The sequence below is a fragment of the Hordeum vulgare genome, chromosome 2H (assembly GCF_904849725.1).
Source record: "Hordeum vulgare subsp. vulgare chromosome 2H, MorexV3_pseudomolecules_assembly, whole genome shotgun sequence".
Taxonomy (NCBI): domain Eukaryota; kingdom Viridiplantae; phylum Streptophyta; class Magnoliopsida; order Poales; family Poaceae; genus Hordeum; species Hordeum vulgare.
Window position 1 is genome coordinate 402,378,859 of NC_058519.1, and position 25,755 is coordinate 402,404,613.

Here is a 25,755-nt window from a genome sequence, read left to right on the forward strand (position 1 = left end):
GCAGTTCTGTTCAGACCATGGTCTTATTACCTTGATTTCCATCATTTTGGTAATACATTTACGAGGGAGAACTGCTACTCCTACTGTCCCAAGCTTCGAAAAACGTCTACATTGTAATCCGTAACTCTTAACTTAGTCTCTCCTAGTACTTATCAATTTTACATGCGTTGTCATACTTAACGCATGCCTAATTTTAACACTAAATCAACTTCATTAATTTTTAGGTACAGTACTCTGACGGAGTTACCTTATTTAGAGTGCAGAGGAGCAAAATTGTTCTAATCAGTAGCAGCACAGCACAGTCACTTGGATCAGCGGAAGAGGAGCATCAGCAGCACGGGCAGAGGAGCAGCAGCCGCTAGTTCTTCAGGTACAATGGGGGGACAATAGATATTGCTATCTGAAAAATGAGTTAGCTAGTCATCTAAGTTGAGCTGATTTTGATTTCCGTATGTTATGGGGGGACAACAGATATTGCTATATGTTCATTCTTGAGGGTACAGACTTGCTAAACTATTGATGATTTTTTGTTGGGTGACCTATTTTTGTCCATATGAAAGCAGAGGGCCATATGGTCTGTGTCCTTTTCATCCATATGAAAGTAGAGGCACATTGTGGTGCTAGTTTACTGGGTTTTGTTTCCGACCATCGTGTCGTGATGATTTTGCAGATACCCCGAGAGGCCCTTGAGTTTGCCGGAATGTCGATTAACTTCCGTTCCGGCAAATTCAGGTACTCCATATGTCCTATTTTCAGCAAAGGTCATGCTGAAATTTTCCGTGAATTTTAGCATGAATTTGCTAAAAATAGGACATATGGGGTACTTGCGACTAATGCATGGGCCGGGGTATCTCAGTACTTAATTAAGTAGGATCAACTGCCCCTTTATTCTTGCTGCATTAAACCATAGGTGGCAATAGAGCCAAGTGATTAGACCCAACTTAGAATTCTCCTTCCCTTTTCTTGATAGGGTATATTATTAGAAGATACCCATATATATCAGTCAACCTAGGGTGCCTCGGCATCGATAAACCCTAAATGATGAAAACTTAACTTAGCATTTAGGGTGCCGCAGCGTCAACAAACCCTAAATTATAAAACCTTGGCTTTTAGGGTGCCTCGGTGTTGATAAAAACCTAAATGATGAAAGCTTAGGCTTTTAGGGTGCCTCGGCGTCGACAAACCCTAAATGATAAAATCTTAGCTTTTAGGATGCCTCGGTGTCGACAAACCCTAAATGATGAGACCATGATCTTGTTCCTTGATAATAACCAACTTTTTGACCAAACTTTTTTCCTATTTAGAGCGAAACATGGCCCACAACGATGAGGCCGGTGGTTCGGGCAACCATTCTGGAAGAACCTCACCGCTATGAGGACGTCGCGGAAGACACCGATCCCGAGTACATAACCCCTAGTGGCGTCGGGGATGACACCATTGATGGTGCCGCCGAGGATGCCACCACTGATGATGGCAGCACACGCACAGATGGCAGCCAATCGAAGAGGCAACGGAAGGGCCGGCGCCCAAACGTGCTCAGCACCGTAAAGGAGGAATTTACTGAAGTGAACTCCGACGGGTATCCAATGCGCCCAAAGAAATAGTCAAGGGGTACGCGGTTCAGCTCGGGTGCATTCTCCGGAGCACTGTCTCGATCAACACCGAGAACCTAAGGCATAAGGACCGAGGGAATTTGCGCAACCTCCTCTTCACGAAGATGCACGAACGATACAAGTTCCCCGGTGACGTCGCAAACACGCGCCTCTCAAGGAATAAAGTGAACAGTGCCGCCCTCACGAAGATGAGCAAGGCCCTGTCTACTTCGAGAAGCGTGGTGAAGAGAATGATTGACAAAGGTCATAGTTATGAGAAGATCAAGGCGAAAAATCCTTCGATCAGCGAAGATGACTACAAGGAGTTCAAGATCATGTGCGAGAGCAAGGCAACCACGGAATCAAGTCAGTGGGGGAAAGAAATGCGGGAGTTGAACTTAGGGGTCCACCAACTCGGTCCCGGCGGGTACAGAGTGGCGGAACCTATATGGGACAAGGAGGACGCGGAGCGTGCCGAGCAAGGCCTACCACCCCGCTTCAAGAAATATGGTGACAAGCAGACCAGGAACTATGTCAGGGCCCGGTACAAGGTGGACCCGGTAACAAAGGAGCTTACCACGGATGCGAAGACCAGGGCGCTTGAGCGTGTTCTGGTAAGGAATACACCCCACGTAATTAGCTCCATATAGTTGCATTCTAAATAATGAAGCCAAATTTCTAAATGGTTCATTCCTTCCGCAGGACACTGAAAGCAGTAGCGCGGGGTCGCCTCAGAGCTCCCATTGGGACACCAATTTAAATAGGGCGTTTAACATAATGAAAAACAAGGATAAGTCCAGTCAGCCGTCGTAAGCTGGTCGTGTGGCTGGCAAAGGCTTGTCCACGAAATGGTCGTCATACTATAACGCTGGTGGGCAAAAGGAGAGAAATACCAACTTGGAAAGCCAGTCGCGCGAGGTTGAAGAACTCAAGGCAAAAGTGGTGCGGATTCCGGAGATGGTCCAAGAGCTAGTGCAACACCAAGTGGGAGGGGTGATCACCGCCAATGTGCCTACCTTGACTGAGGGGCTGCAAGCGTGGATTGCGGGCGGCCAACTGGGGCCTCCCCTGATTCCCAGCTTCACGGCCAGCAACTCGCACAACGCGCAGGCGGCGCCATTGATGTCTCTGGCGCCGGCGCCATTGGTGTCCCCGGCGCCGGCCGACACCTCAGCAGCAAGCGTCCCCTCCGTCACTTGCACGCCCATCGTTGGCGGTGCCTCAACATTAGCCGAGCTCGACGCCATCATGGTAACTAAGCCTCTCTCGGCCGATGACTTCATCTCCTTGCCTTTGACTGGGCATCCCCTGACACCCTACATGTTTTCGCAGGGCGCCGGCGCCGACGTTCCATGCACTCTCCTGCACTTCATGGGCGGCAAGTTGATCGATGTCGCCAAGGGCAGAATCGTTCAACCGGACAACCCCATGTTCCACGGTAAACCGATGCCACCCACCACGTATAGGGTTCAACTAGTCGGGTGCTGCCAGGCTGCGACGACTTGTTACCTCCGTTCCACCCCGCTAGGGCCGACAAAGATGATGTGATGACCCTCAGCGCCTGCTTAAGCTGGCCCTTGCTTTGGCCGAAGAGCCAGATTCGTTTGGGGGCGGGGGACACCACCCCACAGACAACACCGCCAGTCGTGTCGGCGCCAAGCCATGGCAAGACAGCCGCAATGCTACCGGACAAGCAAATGGCATAGGATCCGGACATGCATATGGCACGGGATCCGGACGACGACGATGACGACGATGGTACATTTACCAAGGCCGATAAGTACTTTGCCGAACATGGGTATGTTGAGGAATTCTTGGGGCCTCCTTCTCAAGAACCCAACCCTGCAAAAGACGACTTCGATCTAGCTGGTACCGCGGAGAAACCCAATTGCAACAGGCGTTGTCTGGCGTTTAGTTTTGAGGAGACGCCTCCAGCTGCCGCCTTCACCGAGCCTCAAATAGCCGAGGTGCGAAATATTATCAGCCCCAACACACTCAAGAAGGTGGTCTCTGAGCAGATGAACTTGATCCCATTACATCAGCAGAAGAAGGGACAAAAAAGAAAGACTAACAAGGGTGCGAGCCAGCCGGCACCGAGTACGATCCGTGCTCTGGACGGGCCACCTTCACCTAAGGATATCTCGAGGAGGGTGCATGTGGCGGGTAGGCCGATGCTACCGACTAATCTGCTCAATGCTGCAACCGGTGCTATGCGGAGTCTGCATGACAGTGTTCTTTGTTTGGAGAAGCGGCGTCTCTCCAAGAATAATGTGGCATACCCGGTTTTCGTGGCCAAGGTGCCAGAGGGCAAGGGCTTTGTCGATAGCGCCATCGGGGGTATGATCGTCCTGCGGTTTGTTGACATCTTCGCTATGTTTAACCTTCATCCGCTGCACTACACCTTCGTTCGGCTATTTTCGCTGAGTATGGAGATGCGGATCATTAGAGACAAGACCCCGGACCTAGTGATAGTCGACCCCTTCTATATGCATGCCAAGATCTTGGGCAGCGCAGGGGACCGGCAAGTCACGAGTTCATACCTCGAAGGCGTCATTCTGGCAAACTCAGAAAAGGATAACTTCCTTGTGCCTTACTTTCACTGGTAAGTTATCCCCTCATCACCCCGTAACATATGATTTCTTAGATTTTGATCGTCCTTTTTTTTCTAACATTCCGTGTTTTGTGCAGTGTCACACGTTGCACACTCATCCTCTTAAGCCTGAAATATTCGACGGCCACGTATTTTGACTCGGATCGTCAGTCAAAAAAAGACTACACAAATATCAAGATAGTTCTTGATGAAGCTCTTCCCGGCTACGCCATATCTGGAGGCACCTTCGGCAGGACAAGTCTCAGGCATGGCAAGCACGTGTTCACCCACAATACGACATTCGCCTGCGTCAAGAAGCCGTCTGGCAGTCAGAAGGATGCCTACTAAGCCCTCCATCACATGCGGGCGATCATACGGGACAGTAATCACCTTCGGCTACCAAATAATCTCAAAGATTGGGCCGCACGCTTGTCGGCAATCCAGGATGCGACATCAGACAAGAATTCTTTCACATCCAGTCGGAGTTTGCGGAAATCATCCATCAAGATGTCCTTCGTACCTCGAGGCAGTTCTACCTTAGATCTCCGTTGTCCGATAGTGAGATAGATACAATGCTACAAATGCAGGCTGACAACGACCGCAATTTCATGACCATCACGAAAGACGGCGGCTTCATCCACGTTCCCGTGAATCGCTACTAATTCATGTTGCAATATTAAACTTTAATGAACTTGTATGTCTCTTTGGTTTGGACAGTCGTTCAACTTATATGTAATCGATGCTATTTATTAGTAGGACCATGAATCGTGATGTTATAGTTGTAATATTAAACTTTAATGAACTTGTATGTCTCTATGAATTGCTACTAACGTTTTGTTTGGCTAGTGCATAGAGATGCCGTCATATGTCGTGTACAAGGGTAAGGTTCCCGGAGTCTACGACGACTGGTAGGAGTGTTAGAGACAGGTTCACCAATTCAGCGGTAACAGTTACAAAGGGTACACCACAAGGGCGGAGGCGGAAGTTAGATACACGCGCTATCTAGAGGGAGAGAGGAGGGAGCGTTGGAGGAACCGGATGAAGACCAGTTTCATTGCGATTATGCTCATCGTGATGACCGCAGCTCTCTTCTATGTGATGGTAGTTTAGATGGTCGATATCGACTTGTAATGTGAAGAAAAACTCTCTACTCGCGGTCTCGTGACTTGTAATGTTCTAACTTTGTTCGGTATTTTAAATTCGGAGACTAATATGATGAATTGTATTCGAAGACTAATCTTCTATTGTATTCGATAAATCTGTTGTTTATATGTTGTGCTCTCTATATTCTGTACAATAATATATTTTGTAATCTGTGCAAATATCAGAAAAAATAAAATAAATACCTAATATTCATAATAGTGGCGCACCACTCAGCACACTAGTGGCGCACTTCAAAAGCACACTAGTGGCGCATCGTCAACTAGTGCGCCATTAGTAAGCCAGAGCACATGGGTAAATATGGCCCTGGGAGACATACTAATGGCGCACCATAAGCTATACTAATGGCGCACCAGGAGGTGCTCCATTAGTATACCAGATACTAATGGTGCACCAGGATCTATACTAATGGCGCACTACTTGGTGCGCCATTAGTATACCAGATACTAATGGCGCACCGTGAGCAATACTAATGGCGCACTGCCTGGTGCACCATTAGTATACCAGATACTAATGGCGCACTTGTGGTGCGCCATTAGTAAAAAAATCTAATGGTGTGATGCTAGTGGCGCACCTATAGTGCGCCATTAGTAGCCAAAATAGGTGTGCCATTAGCAGTCCGTTTCCTAGTAGTGGTGAGTAGTTCACCATAGACCTTCGGGTCCAAATCTAGTAGCTATATGGCTTCTTCTCTCTCTTGGATCTTCAATACAAAGTTCTCCATGATCTTCATGGAGAGCTATCCGATGTAATCTTCTTTTGCGGTGTGTTTGTCGAGATCCGATGAATTGTGGATTTATGATCAGATTATCTATGAATCTTATTTGAGTTTCTTCTGATCTCTCTTATGCATGATTTCATATCCTTGTATTTCTCTTCGAATTGTGGGTTTTGTTTGGCCAACTTGATCTATGATTCTTGCAATGGGAGAAGTGCTTGGTTTTGGGTTCATACCGTGCGGTGACCTCACCCAGTGACAGAACGGGTAGCGAGGCACGCATCGTGTTGTTGCCATCAAGGGTAAAAAGATGGGGTTTTCATCATTGGTTTGAGTTTATCCCTCTACATCATGTCATCTTGCTTAAAGCGTTACTCTGTTCGTCATAAATCAATACAATAGATGCATGCTGGATAGCGGTCGATGTGTGGAGTAAGAGTAGTAGATGCAGAAAGTATCGGTCTACTTATCTCGGATGTGATGCCTATATGTATGATCGTTGCCTTAGATATTGTCATGACTTTGCGCGGTTCTATCAATTGCTCGACAGTAATTTGTTCACCCACCGTAATATTTGCTATTTTGAGAGAAGCCTCTAGTGAACACTATGGCCCCCGGGTCTACTTCACACCATATTTCCAGCCTTACTCTTTTACTTCGTTGCACTTTCCGCCTTCAGATCTCACTTTTCGATCAATCTTGAAGGGATTGACAACCCCTTCATAGCGTTGGGTGCAAGCTCTTTTGTGTTTGCGCAGGTACTCTGGACTTGACGAGATTCTCCTACTGGATTGATACCTTGGTTCTCAAACTGAGGGAAATACTTACTACTCCTGTGTTGCATCACCCTTTCCTCTTCAAGGGAAAAACCAACGCAAGCCAACTCTCCGTCAACGTGCCAATTTCTGGCGCTGTTGTTTGAGAAGTAGTAGAAGGATTTCTGGCACCGTTGCCGGGGAGGATCAAGTCAAGAACTCATCCAAGTAAGTGTCGCAAACTCATCTCTTGCATTTACTTTTTTACCTATCGTTTTCCTCTCCCCCACTTCTGAAAAACAAAAATTTACAAAAATATTTGCCTTTTTCATTTGCCTTTTTCGTTCGCCCTTTTCTCTTGCTTGCTTTCTGTTTGCTTGTGTGCTTGCTTGCTTGCTGAAGTCACCATGACTGAAAACACCAAACTTTGTGACTTCTCGAATACTAATAATAATGACTTTATTAGTACTCCGATTGCTCCCGCCACTAGTGTGGAATCATATGAAATCAATGCTGCTTTGCTGAATCTTGTTATGAAAGAGAAATTCTCCGGCCTTCCTAGTGAAGATGTCGCATCCCATCTTAATACCTTGATTGAGCTTTGCGATATGCAAAAGAAGAAAGATGTGGATAATGATGTGATTAAATTGAAGCTTTTTCTGTTCTCGTTGCGAGATCGAGCAAAAACTTGGTTTTCGTCTTTGCCCAAAAATAGTATTGATTCTTGGAACAAGTGCAAATATGCTTATATATCCAAGTATTTTCCACCGGCTAAGATTATCCCTCTCTGTAATGATATCATGAATTTTAAGCAACTTGATCACGAACATGTTGCACAATCTTGGGAGAGAATGAAATTGATGATTAGAAATTGTCCCGCTCATGGCTTGAGTCTTTGGATGATTATGCAAATCTTTTACGCTGGCTTGAATTTCACTTCTATAAATATCTTGGACTCCGCCTCAGGTGGAACGTTCATGGAAATCACGTTAGGAGAAGCCACAAAACTCCTAAACAATATCATGACAAACTACTCTCAGTGGCACACTGAAAGGTCACCTACTAGTAAGAAGGTACACGCTATAGAAGAAATTAACTCGTTAAGTGCTAAGATGGATGAATTAATGAATTTGGTTGCTAGTAGAAGTGCTCCTTTAGATCCTAATGATATGCCCTTGTCTTCCTTGATTGATAGTAGCAACGCTAGCTTGGACGTTAATTTTGTTGGTAGGAATAATTTTGGCAACAACAATTCTTTTAGAGGAAACTATGTTCCTAGGCCTTTTCCCAGTAACCCCTCTAATAACTTTGGCAACTCCTACAACAATACTCATGGAAATCACAATATATTACCCTCTGATCTAGAGAGTAATATCAAAGAGTTTATCAACTCACAAAAGATTTTCAATGCGTCCATAGAGGAAAAACTACTCAAAATTGATGATTTGGCTAGGAGCGTTGATAGAATGTCTAGTGATATTGATGCTTTGAAAGTTAGATGTGCTCCTCCCAAGATCAATATGGATGAAACTTTGAAAGATGTGTGTTTCCATGAGTGAGAGCAAAGAAAGAACCGCCCAAATTCGTGCTAGAAATGAATGGCTTAAAAGGGCGTGTTCTCGTGATAAGAATCACAAAGATCTTAAAGTGCGTGTTGTGACTCCCATTGAATCTTTGTTTTCTTTTGTCAAACCTAATGATGATGGGGCTGGATATGAATCCACTTTGGTTGAAAAACGCCCCAATGATTCGGAGTCCATCTATCTTGATGCTAAAAGCATTGAAAGTGGAGTAGAAGATATTAAAACTTTGAGTAGTAATGAAATTACTACTTTGGATTTCAAGGAATTCAATTATTATAGTTGCTCCTTGATTGAATGCATTTCCTTGATGCAATCCATGCTAAACTCTCCACACGCTTATAGCCAAAACAAGGCCTTTATCGATCATATCGTCGAAGGTATGATAAAATCTCTTGAAGAGAAACTTGAATTGGAAGTTTCTATCGCTAGAAAGCTTCATGATGAGTGGGAACCTACTATCAAAATCAAAATCAAAAACTATGAATGCAATTCTTTGTGTGATTTGGGTGCTAGTGTTTCCGCGATTCCAAAGTCTTTATGTGGTTTTAATGAGATTGAGGAGTGTTCTCTTAATTTGCATCTTGCGGATTCTACTGTCAAGAAACCCATGGGAAGGATCAATGATGTTCTTATTATTGCAAATAGGAACTATGTACCCGTGGATTTCATTGTGCTTGACATTGATTGCAATCCAACATGCCCTATCATTCTTGGTAGACCTTTCCTAAGGACTATTAGTGATATCATCAATATGAAGGAAGGGAATATTAGATTTCAATTTCCTTTAAAGAAGGGCATGGAGCATTTCCCTAGAAAGAAAATAAGATTGCCTTATGAATCCATGATGAGGGCTACTTATGGTTTGAGCACCAAAGATGACGATACATGATTCTATCGCTTTATGCCTAGCTAAGGGCGTTAAACAATAGAGCTTGTTGGGAGGCAACCCATTGAATTTATCTTTTTCTTTTTGTTTTGTTGCGTCCACACCATCATAATTCTGTTATGATTGTGTCTTTTCTGATTCTTTTTGTGTTTGAGCCAAGAAAAACCTTTATGACTAGTCTTGGTGATGGTTGTGTAATCCTGCTAGAAAAAGACAGAAACTTTTTCGCTCACGAGGTTCTTTTTCATTTTTATTCAGAAAGATCTTTGGAGCTGATTCTTTTTTCTGCTGGTTTATATGCCTTTTTCTCAGGCAGTCGTAAGTTTTCAGAATTTTTGAGGTACCAGAAGTATACGAAGTATACAGATTGCTACAGACTGGTCTGTTTTTGACAGATTATGTTCTTTGTTGAGTTGGTTGCTTGTTTTGATGAAACTATGGATAGTATCGGGGGGTACTAGCCATGGAAAATTGAGAATACAGTAATATAACACCAATATAAATAGAAATCCAGATTGCCACAGTACCTAAAGCGGTGGCAATTTGTTTTCTTGTGCTAATGATATCACGAGTTTGTGTTTAAGTTTTGTGTTGTGAACTTTTCATGTTTTTGGTGATATTCTCATGGACAAAGGGATAAGGAGTGGAAAGAGCTCAAGCTTGGGGATGCCCAAGGCATCCCAAGCAAAATTCAAGGACACCCAAAAGCCTAAGCTTGGGGATGCCCCGTGAAGGCATCCCCTCTTTCGTCTTCAATCCATCGGTAACATTACTTGGAGCTATATTTTTGTTCACCACATGATATCTGTTTTGCTTGGAGCGTCTTGTATCATAGGAGTCTTTTCTTTTTGGTGAGTCATGATCATACTTGCTGCACACCTTTTGAGAGAGACATGCACTCATCGTGAATTTGCTAGAATGCTCATTGTGCTTCACTTATATCTTTTGAGCCTAGATAAAATTTTGCTCTATGTGCTTCACTTAGATCTTGCAGAGCACGGCGGTGCGTGACTTGATAGTTGGTTTGTACTATGAAAGTAGTGCCAAAGGTGATAGGTACCCAAAGAGGATACAAAAACTTCAATCTTCATGTGCTTTGAGTAGAAAGAGAAGTTTGATTCCTCTCAATTAGTTTTGATACGTGGATTTGGTAATATTAAAGAGTTATGTTAGTAGGGTGTTGTGAATATATAAATACTTGTGTTGAAGTTAGTGATTCCCGTAACATGCACGTATGGTGAACCGCTATGTTAGGAATTCAGAGCATAATTGATCTATTGATTATCATCCTTTGTGTTGCGGTCGGGATCGCGCAATGGTTAACACCTACCAACCCTTCCCCTAGGAGTATGCGTTTAGCACTTTGTTTTGATTACTAATAATAACTTCCGCAATAAGTATGTGAGTTCATCATGACTAATGTGAGTCCATGGTATAGATGCACTTTCACCTTCCACCATTGCTAGCCTCTCTAGTGCCGCGCAACTTTCGCCGGTGCCCAAACCCACCATATGCCTTCCTCAAAATAGCCACCATACCTACCTACTATGGCATTTTCATAGCCATTTCGAGATATATTGCCATGCAACTCCCACCGTTCTGTCACATGACTTGTGCCGTCACTCTCATATTGCCATTGCATGATCGTAAGATAGCTAGCGAGATGTTTCAACGTCATACGCCAAGCTAGATCGTTGCACATCCCGGTACACTGCCCGAGGCATTTCCTATAGAGTCATCATCGTTCTGAGCTTTGAGCTGTGAGTAAATAAAAGTATGATGATCATCATTATTAGAGCATTGTCCCATGTGAGGAAATAAAAAAAAGTGGCCAAAGTTGCCCACACAAAAAAAAGAGGCCAAAGAGCCCAAAAAAGAAGAGAAAAAGAGAGAAGGGACAATGCTACTATATTTTTCCACACTTGTGCTTCATAATAGCACCATGTTCTTCATGATTGAGAGCTCTTTGCTTTGTCACCACCATATACTAGTGGGAATCTTTATAACTTGGCTTGTATATTCCAATGATGGGCTTCCTCAAATTGCCCTAGGTCTTCGTGAGCAAGCAAGTTGGATGCACACCCACTAGTTCTCCTTTTGAGCTTTCACATACTTATAGCTCTCGTGCATCCTTTGTATGGAAATCCCTATTCATTCACATTCATATCTATTAATGGGCATCTCCATAACCCTTTGATACGCCGAGTCAATGTGACCATCTCCTCCTTTTTTGTCTCACAACCACCACCACACTCTATTCCACCTACAGTGCTATATCCATGGCTCACGCTAGTGTATTGCATGATAGTTGAAAAAGGTTTGAGAAAGTAAGAGTGCGAAAACAATTACTTGGCCAATACGGGGGTTGTGCATGATGTAAATTAGTTGTGTGCGGATGATGGAGCATAGCCAGAATATATGATTTTGTAGGGGTAACTTTCTTTGGCCTTGTTATTTCGAAAGTTCATGATTACCTTCTTAGTTTGCTTGAAGTATTATTGTTTTCATGTCAATAGAAAACTATTGTTTTGAATCTTACGGATCTGAACATTCATGTCACATGAAAGAAGTTACAAAAGACAACTATGCTAGGTAGCATTCCACATCAAAAATGCAGTCTTTGTCACTTCCCTACTCGAGGACGAGCATGAGTTAAGCTTGGGGATGCTTGATATGTCTCCAACGTATCTATAATTTTTGATGGTTTCATGCTATTATCTTGTGAAACTTTGGATCTTTTGTATGCCTTTTATATCTTTTTTGGGACTAACTTATTAACTCAGTGCCAAGTGCCAGTTCCTCTTTTTTCCGTGTTTTTGACCCTTTTCACAGGAGGATTTTAAATGGAGTCCAAACGGAATAGACTTCCGAAAAGATTTTTTCCGGAACAGAAGATACGCAGAAAGCTTGGGAACCAAGGCAGGGAGTCCCGGGGGAGGCCACAAGCCCCCATGGTGCGACCAGGGGGCCCGCGCCTCCCAGGCTTGTGGTCTCGGTGGGTCTCCCCTGGCCTAGCTCATTCGCCTATAAATTCCCTAAAATCCCTAAAACAAATAGGGGGATCCACAAAAATACTTTTCCGGTGCGCAAGCTTCTGTCTCCGCAAGATCCCATCTGGGGCACGTTCTGGTGCCCTGCCGGAGGGGAGATTCGGATACGGAGGGCTTCTTCATCAACACCATGACCTCTGCGCTGATGCGTGAGTAGTTCACCATAGACCTACGCGTCCATAGCTAGTAGCTAGATGGCTTCTTCTCTCTCTTGTATCTTCAATACAAAGTTCTCCATGATCTTCATGGAGATCTATCCGATGTAATCTTCTTTTGCGGTGTGTTTGTTGAGATCCGATGAATTGTGGATTTATGATCAGATTTTCTATGAATCTTATTTGAGTTTCTTCTGATCTCTCTTATGGATTATTTCATATCCTTGTAATTCTCGTCGAGTTGTGGGTTTTGTTTGGCCAACTTGATCTATGATTCTTGCAATGGGAGAAGTGCTTGGTTTTGGGTTCATACCGTGCGGTGACCTCACCCAGTGACAGAAGGGGTAGCGAGGCACGCATAATGTTGTTGCCATCAAGGGTAAAAAGATGGGGTTTTCATCATTAGTTTGAGTTTATTCCTCTACATCATGTCATCTTGCTTAAAGCGTTACTCTGTTCGTCATGAACTCAATACACTAGATGCATGCTGGATAGCGGCCGATGTGTGGAGTAATAGTAGTAGATGCAGAAAGCATCGGTCTACTTGTCTCGGACGTGATCCCTATATGTATGATCATTGCCTTAGATATCATCTTGACTTTGCGTGGTTCTATCAATTGCTCGACAGTAATTTGTTCACCCACCATAATATTTGCTAGTTTGAGAGAAGCCTCTAGTGAACACTATGGCCCCAGGGCCTACATCACACCATATTTTCAGCCTTACTCTTTTACTTCGTTGCACTTTCTGCCTTCAGATCTCACTTTGCAATCAATCTTGAAGGGATTGGCAACCCCTTTATAGCGTTGGGTGCGAGCTCTTTTGTGTTTGCGCAGGTACTCTACACTTGACGAGATTCTCCTACTGGATTGATACCTTGGTTCTCAAACTGGGGGAAATACTTACTGCTCATGTGCTGCATCACCCTTTCCTCTTCAAGGGAAAAACCAACGCAAGCCAAGTCTCCGTCAACGTGCCAAGTTCTGGCGCTGTTGTTTGAGAAGTAGCAGTGACGTCCCCCCATGCAGGGCCCGAGCGCGAGCTGACAAGCATACAAAGTGTGGATCAGTGTGCCCTATTTTGGAGATCCTATTGAAATCCTCGAAACCCATGGCGTAGGATTTATCATACAGATCAAACAATATGGATGAGTCACGGCCAACTGAAAATTTAAATCTATGCACGAAAGAGGGAGTTAGCAAGGCATACTGTTCACATTTATCTGAGAGGAATTCTTCTAACCCGGCATTGCGGACAAGCGTATCAAACTCATCCTTGAAGCCTGCTTCGATCATGAACTCATCGGAAGTCCATTCACATGGTTGTACCGGTGTGTCCCTTAGTTGATAAAGATCGGGCACCCGAATAGAAAGACGGGAACCCTCCTTACTTGAGGAACCACCATGAAACTTCCTCCTGAACATAATTCCTTTTGCTGAAATTTTTAAAGTTCAAGAGAAAAGTGAATAAAGACCAACCACACCTTGTAGCAACTACTCCTACTAGTGCCTAGAGACCGTATCACTCGCTAAAACTACTTGGGACGAGCTAAAATCAACATTTCAAGCTCAAGAACAGGGTCACCAAGGTAGCAAGAATACGCGAAGGAGATAGCACTAGAGCAAAAACTAATTGGACCAATGGAGGAGTCACTTACCAAGGAGTAATTTCCCCAAAACAGTTCGGAGAATGGTGCTTTGAGCAAGGAGATCGAAAATCACAGCCAAATGAGCAAGAACATGGGTTTGAGCTGCGAAACAATTTTTTCTGGAGGAAGAAGAAGAGGATGGGAGCTAGAATGAGTGGAGGGGGGCCCTGTGGGACCCACAAGCTTGCTTGCCGCGGCCAGGGGGGTCGCCGCGGTGACAGGGATTGTGGCCCACTGGGTGGACCCGAGGCCACCACTCTGTCCCACTATTTTTCAAATATTCCAGAAAAAATCATACTAAATTTTCAGGACCATCGGAGAACTTTTATTTTCGAGGTATTTTTCTCCGGGACACTAAAACAGAAAACAGGGAAAACTAAATTAAACCTATCATTTTTCTTCTAAGAAAAATAAAGTGAAAGCTTAAAACAGAGGCATTTGACTCTTTGATTCATCCATTTCATGGTCATCGAAAGAAATCCGTCAATGGGATTGATCAAATCCTTATGACAAAACTTTCTCGAATCTCAAGAGAGAACGGAGAATTTTCGAATAGCCACTAAGTCACCTCAATGGGGATACGAATATCCCCAACAAGCAAATCATACTTCATCTTGACACGAGGAATAGGGCATTCAAAGCTCCCAATAAGAATCGATGAAGTTTTTTCGATAGCATTGATGCAATGTACTTGATATCGTTTCTTCGGAAAGTGTGCGGTATGCTCATTACCGTTGACATGGAAAGTGACATTGCCTTTGTTGCAATCTATAACAGCCCCTGCAGTGTTTAAAAAGGGTCTTCCGAGGATGACAGCCATGGCATTGTCCTCGGGAATGTCCAAGATAACAAAGTCTGTTAAGATAGTGGTGTTAGCAACCACAACAGGCACATCCTCGCAAATGCCAACAGGGAAAGCAGTTGATTTGTCGGCCATTTGCAGAGAGATTTCAGTAGGTGTCAACTTATCCAGTTCAAGTCTACGATAAAGAGAGAGAGGCATAACACTAACTCCGGCTCCAAGGTCACATAAGGCAGTTCTTACGTAGTTTCCTTTAATGTAGTAAGGTATAGTGGGCACTCCGGGATCACCAAGTTTCTTAGGAGTTCCACCTTTGAAAGTTTAATTAGCAAGCATGGTGGATATCTCAAGATCTGGTATCTTCCGTTTATTGGTCACGATATCTTTCATGTACTTGGCATATGGAGGCATTTTGAGCATATCAACTAACCGCATCTGCAGAAAGACGGGTCTTATCATTTCAATAAAGCGCTCAAAATCCTCATCATCCTTTTTCTTGGATAGCTTAGGAGGAAAGGGCATAGGTCTCTGAACCCATGGCTCCCTTTCTTTACCATGCTTCCTAGCAGTGAAGTCATTCTTATCGTATCTCTTAGGTCGTGGGTTATCAAGATTAACCATAGGTTCAATCTCCACATCCTCATCACTGCTAGGTTGAGCATTATTATGAACATCGTTGTCCATATTGTCACCAGGTTCATGTTCATCACCAGATTGTGTTTCTGCATCAGACGCAAAAATATCATTTGGTTCTTCAGGTGTGACAGTATTTTGGTGAACTAACATGCAGGTTTCTATCATCCTTCTTCTTCTCCTTAGGATGACTCGGTGCATCTGCATTAATTCCTTGAGAATGTTGATCGATTCTCTTAGGATGGCCTTCAACATACAAAGGTTCCTGAGTCATTTTGCCTCCTCTAGTAATGACTCTGACAGAGTTGTCATTTAATTCATTGAGCAGGTCATTCTAAGCTTTAAGTACTTGTTCTACCTGAATAGTAATCATAGAGGCATGTTTACTTAGAAGCTTCAGATCATTGACATTTGTGTCTACGCAAGCAGTTAAATAACTAAGCATACGAGCACTTTGTTCCAAATGTCTGCTAACCTAATCACTGAAACTCTGTTGTTTGGCAACAAAGTTGTCAAATTCATCAAAGCATAGGCTAGCAGGTTTGTCAAAAGGAATATCACTCTCATCACACCTACGCAGAGAATTTACTTCCACTACGTGTATCAGGTTATTGAGACCATGGATCTCTTCGATAGGTGGTAGATTTTTGACATCTTCAGATCTAATGCCTTTCTCTTGCATAGATTTCTTGGCTTCTTTCATATCTTCGGGACTGAGGAATAGAATACCTATTTTCTTCGGAGTTGGCTTAGGAGGTGGTTCGGGAATAGTCCAAGCATTATCGTTGATCAAGATGTTATTCAGTAGAGTCTCAGCTTGTTCTACAGTTCGTTCCCTAAAAACACAACCGGCACAACTATCTAGGTGGTCCTTAGAGGCATTGGTAAGTCCGTTATAGAAGATATCAAGTATCTCGTTCTTCTTAAGATGGTGATCAGGCAAAGCATTCTGTAGCTGGACGAGCCTCCCCCAAGCTTGTGGGAGACTCTCTTCTTTGAGTTGAGCAAAGTTGTATATTTCCTGCAAGGCATCTTACTCCTTATGGGCAGGGAAATATTTCTCAGAGAAATAATAGACTATATCCTGGGGACTACTCACACATCCAGGAGCAAGAGAAGCGAACCAGGCTTTAGCATCATCCTTTAGAGAGAAAGGAAACAACTTAAGGATATAGTAGTGGCGGATCTTCTCCTCACTAGTGAAAAGGGTGGCTATATTGTGTAGTTTGGTAAGATGGGCTACGACCGTCTCAGACTCATAAACGTGGAAAGGATCAGATTCGACTAGAGAGATTATCTCAGGATCGACAGAGAATTCATAATCCTTATCGGTGATAAAGATAGGTGAATTGGCAAACTTCGGGTCGTATTTCATCCTAGCTTTCAGAGATTTTTCCTTCCACTTGAGAAGTAATTTCTCAGCGTCATAGGCATCCTTACACGCTAGAAAATCCTCAGCTATCTCTCCCTCCATAACGTCAGTATATCAGGAAATTCATATCTAGGAGAGCTAGATCTAGCAGGAGCAAAAGCAGGTTCTATCTCAATAGTATCGGCAGTTTCAGAAGCATCATGAGCATTGGCAGTAACTCTAGCAATATGCGCATCAAGGAACACTCCTAGTGGCACATCAGGCAAAGTAGTATCTCTAGCAGTATCAAGCATAGCATCATCAGGAAAAATAGCATCTCTAGCATCATCAGGCATAGCATCTCTAGCAGTATCAGGCATAGCATCTCTAGCAGTATCAGGCATAGTATCATCAAGCATAGCATCTCTAGCAGTATCAGGCATAGTATCATCAAGCATAGCATCTCTAGCAGTATCAGGCATAGTAGCATCATAAGCATCATCAAGCACAGGCGACATATCAAGATTTCTAGCAGGAGGTCGTATCGCAAACTTACTCATAACTGAAGGTGAATCAAGTGCACAGCTAGATGGCAGTTCCTTACCTCCCCTCATAGTTGAGGGCAAGACTTTGGTTTTTGGATCTTTCAGTTTCTTCATAGTGATCAGCAGATATAAATCTCAAGTGACTCAGAGAATATAGCAAACCCTCCCCGGCAACGGCGCCAGAAAAATGCTGCTAGCACTCCCCGGCAACGACACTAGAAGAATGTTGTTGACGAGTACCTGACTTGATGCCTTCGCGACAACAGAGCCAGAGCTTCTCCCAGTTGCTCAACAATTAGCAATTATCTTGCAATGGCCCACCAGCGCGTGGGTTCGCGGGAGTTTTCGAGTGTAGAGTATTCGACCCAAATTTGTTGGTACGCCAGTCAGGAGGTGAGAGAATACTCTCGAGTATTAGCAGCTGAATGTGTCAGATTCAACCACATCTGAAAGATTAGTATCTGCAAGCAAAGTATCAGCAGCAAAGTAGGATGATAACAACGGTGTCAGAAACGATCTGTTGACGGCAGACTATTCCTAACTGTCGTATCAATGGCGCCAGAAGTTGCCCGTTGACGGAAATTGTCTTTTCCCGTCAACGCCGAGCGAACCAGAATTGTAGCAGGTAGCAGCAGTGTAACGAGTAACAGCAGTGGCAAGGAACAGCAGTAGTAACAGCGGTAGCAAGTAGAAACAGTAGCAAGTAGCAGCAGTAGCAAGCAACAGTAGTAACAGGAGTAGCAAGTAGCAACAGTAGTAACAGCAGCAGAGCAAAACAAGTAACAGCAGAAGTGGGACAAACTCGTAGGCAATGGGTTGGTGATTCGTTTGGATGATATTCATCATGCAACAGTTATAACACGAAGAGATATGTGGCTAGCTCCCGTTCATCAATGTGATGTAGGCATGCATTCCGTGTGTAGTCATACATGCTTAGGGAAAAGAACTTGCTTGACATCTATTGTCCATCCCTCCCGTGGCAGCGGGGTCCAAAAGGATACTACATGATATTAAGGTTCTCCTTTTAATAAAGAACCGGAACAACGCATTAGCACTTGGTGAACACATGAACTCTTCAAACTATGGTTATCATCGGGAGTGGTTCCGGTTATTGTCACTCCGGGGTTGCCGGGTCATAACACATAGTAGGTAACTACAACTTGCAAGATCAGATCTAAAACACACATATATTGGTGAAAACATAATAATTTCAGATCTGAAATCATGGCACTCAGGCCCTAGTGACAAGCATTAAGCATGGCAAAGTAGTAGCAACATCAATCTCAGAACATAGTGGATACTAGGGATCAATCCCCATCAAAACTAACTCGATTACATGATAGATCTCATCCTACTCATCACCGCCCAGCGAGCCTACGAATAGATTACTCACGACGATGAAGAGCTTCATGGAATTGGAGAGGGAAGAAGGTTGATGATGACGATGGAGATGATTCCCCCTCTCAGGAGCCCAAGACGGACTCCAGATCTGTCCTCCAGATGAAGAACAGGATGTGGCGGTGCCTCCGCATCGCAAACGCGACGAAATCTTCTCTTCTGATTTTTTTTCTGGGCGTAAGTGAATTTATAGAGCTGAGTTTGGGGGCGACAGAGCCAAGTGGGCCCCAGAAGCTTGGTTGCCGCGGCCAGGGGGGTGGCCGCGGCAACAGGGCTTGTGGCCAACTGGCCCATCTCCTCCGGTGGATCTTTGCGCAGGTATTTTTCATATTTTCCAAAAAAAATCTCCATAAATTTTCAGGACGTTCCGAGAACTTTCAATTCTGCACAAAAACAACACCATGGCAATTCTGCTAAAATCAACGTCAGTCCGGGTTAGTTCCATTCAAATCATGCAAATTATAGTCCAAAACAAGAGCAAAAGAGTTTGGAAAGTAGATACGATGGAGACGTATCAGTAACCAATCTCCGTCTCGCGACACCGATTGGTACTTGTAAGGTTGCTAGTAGTGTTAATTACTCTTTGTAGTTGATGCTAGTTGGATTACTTGGTGGAAGAGTTTATGTTCAGATCTTTGATGCTACTCATTACCTCTCTGGTCATGAATATGATTATGCTTTGTGAGTAGTTACTTTTGTTCCTGAGGACATGGGATATGTCATGCTATAAGTAGTCATGTGAATTTGATATTCGTTCGATATTTTGATGTGTTTTATGTTGTTTTTTCTTCAGTGGTGTTATGTGAACATCGACTACATAACACTTCACCATTATTTGGGCCTAGAGGAAGGCATTGGGAAGTAGTAAGTAGATGATGGGTTGCTAGAGTGAGAGAAGCTTAAACCCTAGTTATGCGTTGCTTCATAAGGGGCTGATTTGGATCCACTAGTTTAATGCTATGGTTAGACTTTGTCTTAATTCTCCTTTCGTAGTTGTGGATGCTTCCGAGAGGGGTTAATCATAAGTGGGATGCTGGTCCAAGTAAGGGCAGTACCCAAGCGCTGGTTCACCCACATATCAAACTATCAAAGTAACGAACATGAATCATATGAGCATGATGAAAACTAGCTTGACAGAAATTCCCATTTGTCCTCGGGAGCGTTTTACCTCCTATAAGACTTTGTCCAGGCTTGTCCCTTGCAACAAAAGGGATTGGGCCACTTTGCTGCACCGTTGTTACTTTTGTTACTTGCTACTTTCTACGAACCATCCGACCACACAACTACTTGTTAACGCTAATTTCAGTGCTTGCACATATTACCTTGCTGAAAACCACTTGTCAGATCCTTCTGCTCCTCGTTGGATTCGACACTCTTACTTATCGAAAGGACTACGATAGATACCCTATACTTGTGGGTCATAAAGACTCTTTTCTGGGGCCTTGCTGGGGAGTGAACCGACTTTGGTAAGTGGAAATTGGTAAGGAAACATTCATATAGTGTGCTGAAATTTATTGTCACTTGTCACTATGTAAACTAATCCTTTGAGGGGCTTGTTCGGGGTATCTTCACCTCGAACGGAAGCACAAAGAGTTGCTCCTCAACCTGCAGGACCTACTGAAAATATTTGCTTTCAATTTCCTTCGGTTATGCTTGAGAAACATCTCGCTAATCCTTTTACAGGAGATGGAACATCACATCCCGACTTGCATCTAATCTATGTAGATGAAGTTTGTGGTTTATTTAAGCTTGCAGGTTTGCCCGAGGATGAGGTCAAGAAGAAGGTATTTTCCTAATCTTTGAGGGATAATGTGTTGACATGGTATAGGCTATGTGATGATACTAGATCATGGAACTACAATCGATTGAAATTGGAATTTCATCAAAAGTTTTATCCTATGCATTTAGTACATCGTGATCGGAATTATATTTATAATTTTTGGCCTCGTGACAGAGAAAGCATCGCTCAAGCTTGGGGGAGGCTTAAATCAATGTTATATTCATGCCCCAACCATGTGCTCTCAAGAGAAATTATCATTCAGAACTTCTATGCTCGGCTTTCTCATGATGATCGCACCATGCTTGACACTTCTTCTACCGGTTCTTTTATGAAGAGAGATACTGACTTCAAATGGAATTTATTGGAGAGAATTAAACGCAACTCTGAAGATTGGGAGCTTGATGAAGGTAAGGAGTCAGGTATCAATTCAAGTTTGATTGCGTTAAATCCTTTGTTGAATTAAATACCTTTAGTAATTTTAGCGCTAAGTATGGACTTGACTCTGAGATAGTAGCTTCATTGTGTGAATCATTTGCTGCTCATATTGATCTCCCCAAAGAGAAGTGGTTTAAATATCATCCTCCCTTAGAAGTCAATGAAGTTAAACCCAATCCAGTTGAAGATAAAGTCATTGCCTATAATGATCCTATTGTTCCCAGTGCTTACATTGAGAAACCACCTTTCCCTGTTAGGATAAAGGATCATTCTAAAGCTTCAACTGTGATACGTAGAGGCTACGTTAGAACACCTACACCCCCTGAGCACATTAGAGTTGAACCTAGCATTGCTATTATCAAAGATCTCCTATCCGACAATGTTGACGGCCATGATATTCACTTCTGTGAAGATGCTGCTAGAATTGCTAAACCACACGCTAGAGACAAACATAGGCCTGTTGTTGGCACGCCTGTTGTTTCTGTTAAAATAGGAGATCATTGTTATCATGGTTTATGTGAAGTGGGTGCTAGTTTTAGTGCAATACCTCAATCCTTATATAATGAAATTAAAGATGAGATTGCACCTGTTGAGATAGAACTTATTGATGTCACCATTCAGCTTGCCAATAGAGATACTATCTGCCCTGTGGGAATTGTTAGGGATGTTGAAGTCTTGTGTGGTAAAACGAAGTATCCTGTTGATTTCCTCGTTCTTGCTACCACCCAAGATAGCTTTTGTCCCATCATATTTGGTAGACCTTTTCTCAATACCGTCAATGCTCATATTGACAGTGAGAAGCAAACTGTCACTGTTGGCTTTGAAGGTGTGTCACACGAGTTCAATTTCTCCAAGTTTGGTAGACAACCTCATGAAAAAGAGTTGCCTAGTAAGGATGAAACTATTGCCCTAGCTTCTATTGTTGTGCCTCCTACTGATCCCTTAGAGCAATACTTGCTTGAGCATGAAAATGAAATGCATATGGATGAAAGGGATGAAATAGATAGAGCTATGTTCGAACAATATCCTATCCTTAAGAATAATTTGCCTGTTGAACTGCTTGGGGATCCACCCCCACCAAAGGGTGATCCTATGTTCGAGCTTAAACAGTTGCCAGATACTCTTAAGTATGCTTATCTTGATGAAAAGAGATATATCCTGTTATAATTAGTGCTAGCCTCTCACAGCATGAAGAAAAGAAGTTATTAAAAACTCTGAGGAAGCACCATGCTGCTATTGCATATACTCTTCATGATCTTAAGGGCATTAGTCCCACTCTATGCCAGCACAAGATCAAAACTGATCCTGACTCCAAGCCCGTTGCTCATCATCAACGTAGATTAAATCCTAAGATGAAAGAGGTAGTAAGAAAAGAAATACTAAAGCTCTTGGAAGCAGGTATTATCTATCCTGTTGCTCATAGTGATTGGGTGAGTCCGGTGCATTGCGTCCCTAAGAAGAGAGGTATTACCGTTGTCCCTAATGATACAGATGAATTGATCCCACACAGGATTATTACTGGCTATATGATCGCGATCGATTTTAGGAAATTGAATAAAGCCACTAGACAAGATCATTACCCTTTGCCTTTTATCGACCAAATGCTAGAAAGACTGTCTAAACACACACACTTCTGCTTTCTAGACGGTTATTCTGGTTTCTCCCAAATACCAGTTGCACAATCTGATCAGGAGAAAATCACTTTCACCTGCCCTTTCGATACCTTTGCTTACAGACGTATGCCTTTTGGCTTATGTAATGCACCTGCCACCTTTCAAAGATGTATGATGGCTATATTCTTGGACTTTTGCGAAAAGATTGTCGAGGTTTTCATGAATGACTACTCCGTTTACGGGTCTTCTTTTGATGATTGCCTCAGCAACCTTGATCGGGTCTTGCAGAGATGTAAAGATACCAATCTTGTCTTGAATTGGGAGAAGTGCCACTTTATGGTTAATGAAGGCATCGTCTTAGGTCATAAAATTTCGGAAAGAGGTATTGAAGTCGATAAGGCTAAGGTTGATGCGATCGAGAAAATGCCATAGCCCACAGATATCAAAGGTATAAGAAGTGTCCTTGGTCATGCTAGTTTCTATAGAAGGTTCATTAAAGACTTCTCTAAGATTTCTAGGCCTCTTACCAATCTCTTGCAAAAGGATATTTCTTTTGTTCTTGACGATGATTGTGAGGAAGCCTTCGAAATACTTAAGAAGGCTTTGATAACCGCACCTATTGTTCAACCACCTGATTGGAACTTACCTTTTGAAATCATGTGTGATGCTAGTGATTATGTTGTTGGTGCTGTCCTAGGGCAAAGAGTTGATAAGAAGTTAAATGTTATTCACAATGCTAGTAAAACTCTAGACAGTGCCCAAAGAAACTATGCCACTATGGAAAAGGAGTTTTTAGCAGTCGTGTTTGCATGTGAAAAGTTCAGGTCTTACATAGTTGATTCCAAAGTCACTATTCACACTGATCACGCTGCTATTAAGTACCTCATGGAGAAGAAAGACGCTAAACCTAGACTTATCAGATGGGTTCTCTTGCTACAAGAATTTTATTTGCATGTTGTCGAGAGGGAGGGTGCTGATAACCCCGTAGCAGATAACTTGTCTAGGTTGGAAAACGTTCTTGATGACCCACAACCTGTTGATGATAGCTTTCCTGATGAGAAATTGAATGTCATCAATGCTTCACGTAGTGCACCGTGGTATGCTGGTTATGCAAACTATATCGTTGCCAAATATATACCACCTACTTTCACATACCAGCAAAAGAAGAAATTCTTCTTTGACTTGAGGCATTACTTCTGGGATGATCCTCACCTTTATAAGGAAGGAGTAGATGGTGTTATTAGACGTTGTGTACCTGAACATGAATAGGGACATATCCTACAGAAGTGTCACTCCGAGGCCTACGGAGGACACCGTGCGGGAGATAGAACTGCACACAAGGTATTGCAATCAAGTTTCTATTGGCCCACTCTCTTCAAGGATGCCCGTTAGTTTGTCTTGTCTTATGACGAATGTCAAAGAATAGGTAATATTGGTAAACGTCAGGAAATGCCTATGAACTAATCACTTGTCATTGAACCATTTGATGTTTGGGGCTTTGATTATATGGGACCTTTTCCAAAATCCAACGGGTATACTCATATCCTAGTTGCTATTGATTACGTCACTAAGCGGGTAGAATCTATCCCCACTAGTAGTGCTGATCACAACACTTCTATCATGATGCTTAAAGAAGTTATTTTCCCTAGATTTGGAGTCCCTAGATATCTAATGACTGGTGGTGGTTCACATTTCATTCATGGTGTTTTCCGTAAAACGCTTGCTAAGTATGATTTCAACCATAGAATTGCGTCCCCCTATCACCCTCAGTCCAGTGGTCAAGTAGAGCTAAGCAATAGAGAGATTAAACTAATTCTGCAAAAGGCTGTCAGCACGTCTAGAAAGAATTGGTCTAAGAAGCTCGATGATGCACTCTGGGCTTATAGAACTGCCTATAAGAATCCCATGGGCATGTCTCCGTACAAAATGGTGTACGGCAAAGCATGTCATTTACCTCTTGAGCTAGAGCATAAAGCTTATTGGGCAATCAAAGAGCTCAACTTTGATTTCAAACTTGCTGGTGAGAAGAGGTTATTTGATATTAGCTCGCTTGATGAATGGAGAACTCAGGCATATGAGAATGCCAAGTTGTTCAAAGAAAAGGTTAAGAGGTGGCACGATAAAAGGATACAAAAGCGTGAGTTCAATGTAGGTGATTATGTCTTGCTATATAATTCTCGTTTAAGATTTTTTGCAGGCAAGCTTCTCTCTAAATGGGAAGGTCCCTATATTGGTATCAAGATCAACAACACGGAAGGTAATTGTCCGAGAGTGGTAAATGGGCAGAGAATCAAGCATTATATCACAGGTACTCCCATAAATGTTGAAAGCGATATTATCTATACCATAACCCCGAAGGAATACCTAAGGGATATTTATCAGCGTGTTTCAGCCTCCGAAAACGAAGAGATATGTGTTTCGGTAAGTAAACGGACTCCAAAACTTTTCCAGTAGGATTTTTTCTCCGTTTTTGAATATTTAGAAAAATAGAAAATTTTGTAGTCCGGAAAGCGCACGAGGAGGAGACAAGCCTGCCAAGCGCGGGCCACCCCCCTGGCCGCGCCTGGGGGGCTTGTGGCCACCTCGTGTGCCTCCCGGACTCCGTTTTCTTGCGGAGTACTCCTTCTAGTGGGAAAAAAATCATTATATATTCTCCCGTAGGGTCTGACCCTCATATCACGCGAATTTCCTCTGTTTTCGTTTCGAGCCTGTTTCTGTTGCAGATCTAGATTGCTATGACATCCCCAAAAGCTCCTAAGGACAAGATTTTCGAGAAGGTCATCAATCCCTACCTCACGGGAGTGCTGCAACCCCTCAATCTATCGAGATGCGTGAGGGGATGTTGCACATCCGTGATGTTGAGGGGCCTAAGAAGACTGGAAGCATGGAGGTGAGGCTCAAAGCAATGGAGCAACAGATCTTCAAGTGCCAAGGGATGGTGGAGCATGGACTCAACGCCAACCACATGATGATCATGGTGTTCACCAACAAGCACAAGATCGATGCCAATGACATCGGGAAGCACCTCTCGAGGCTCTATGAGAGAATTTATCACCTCCA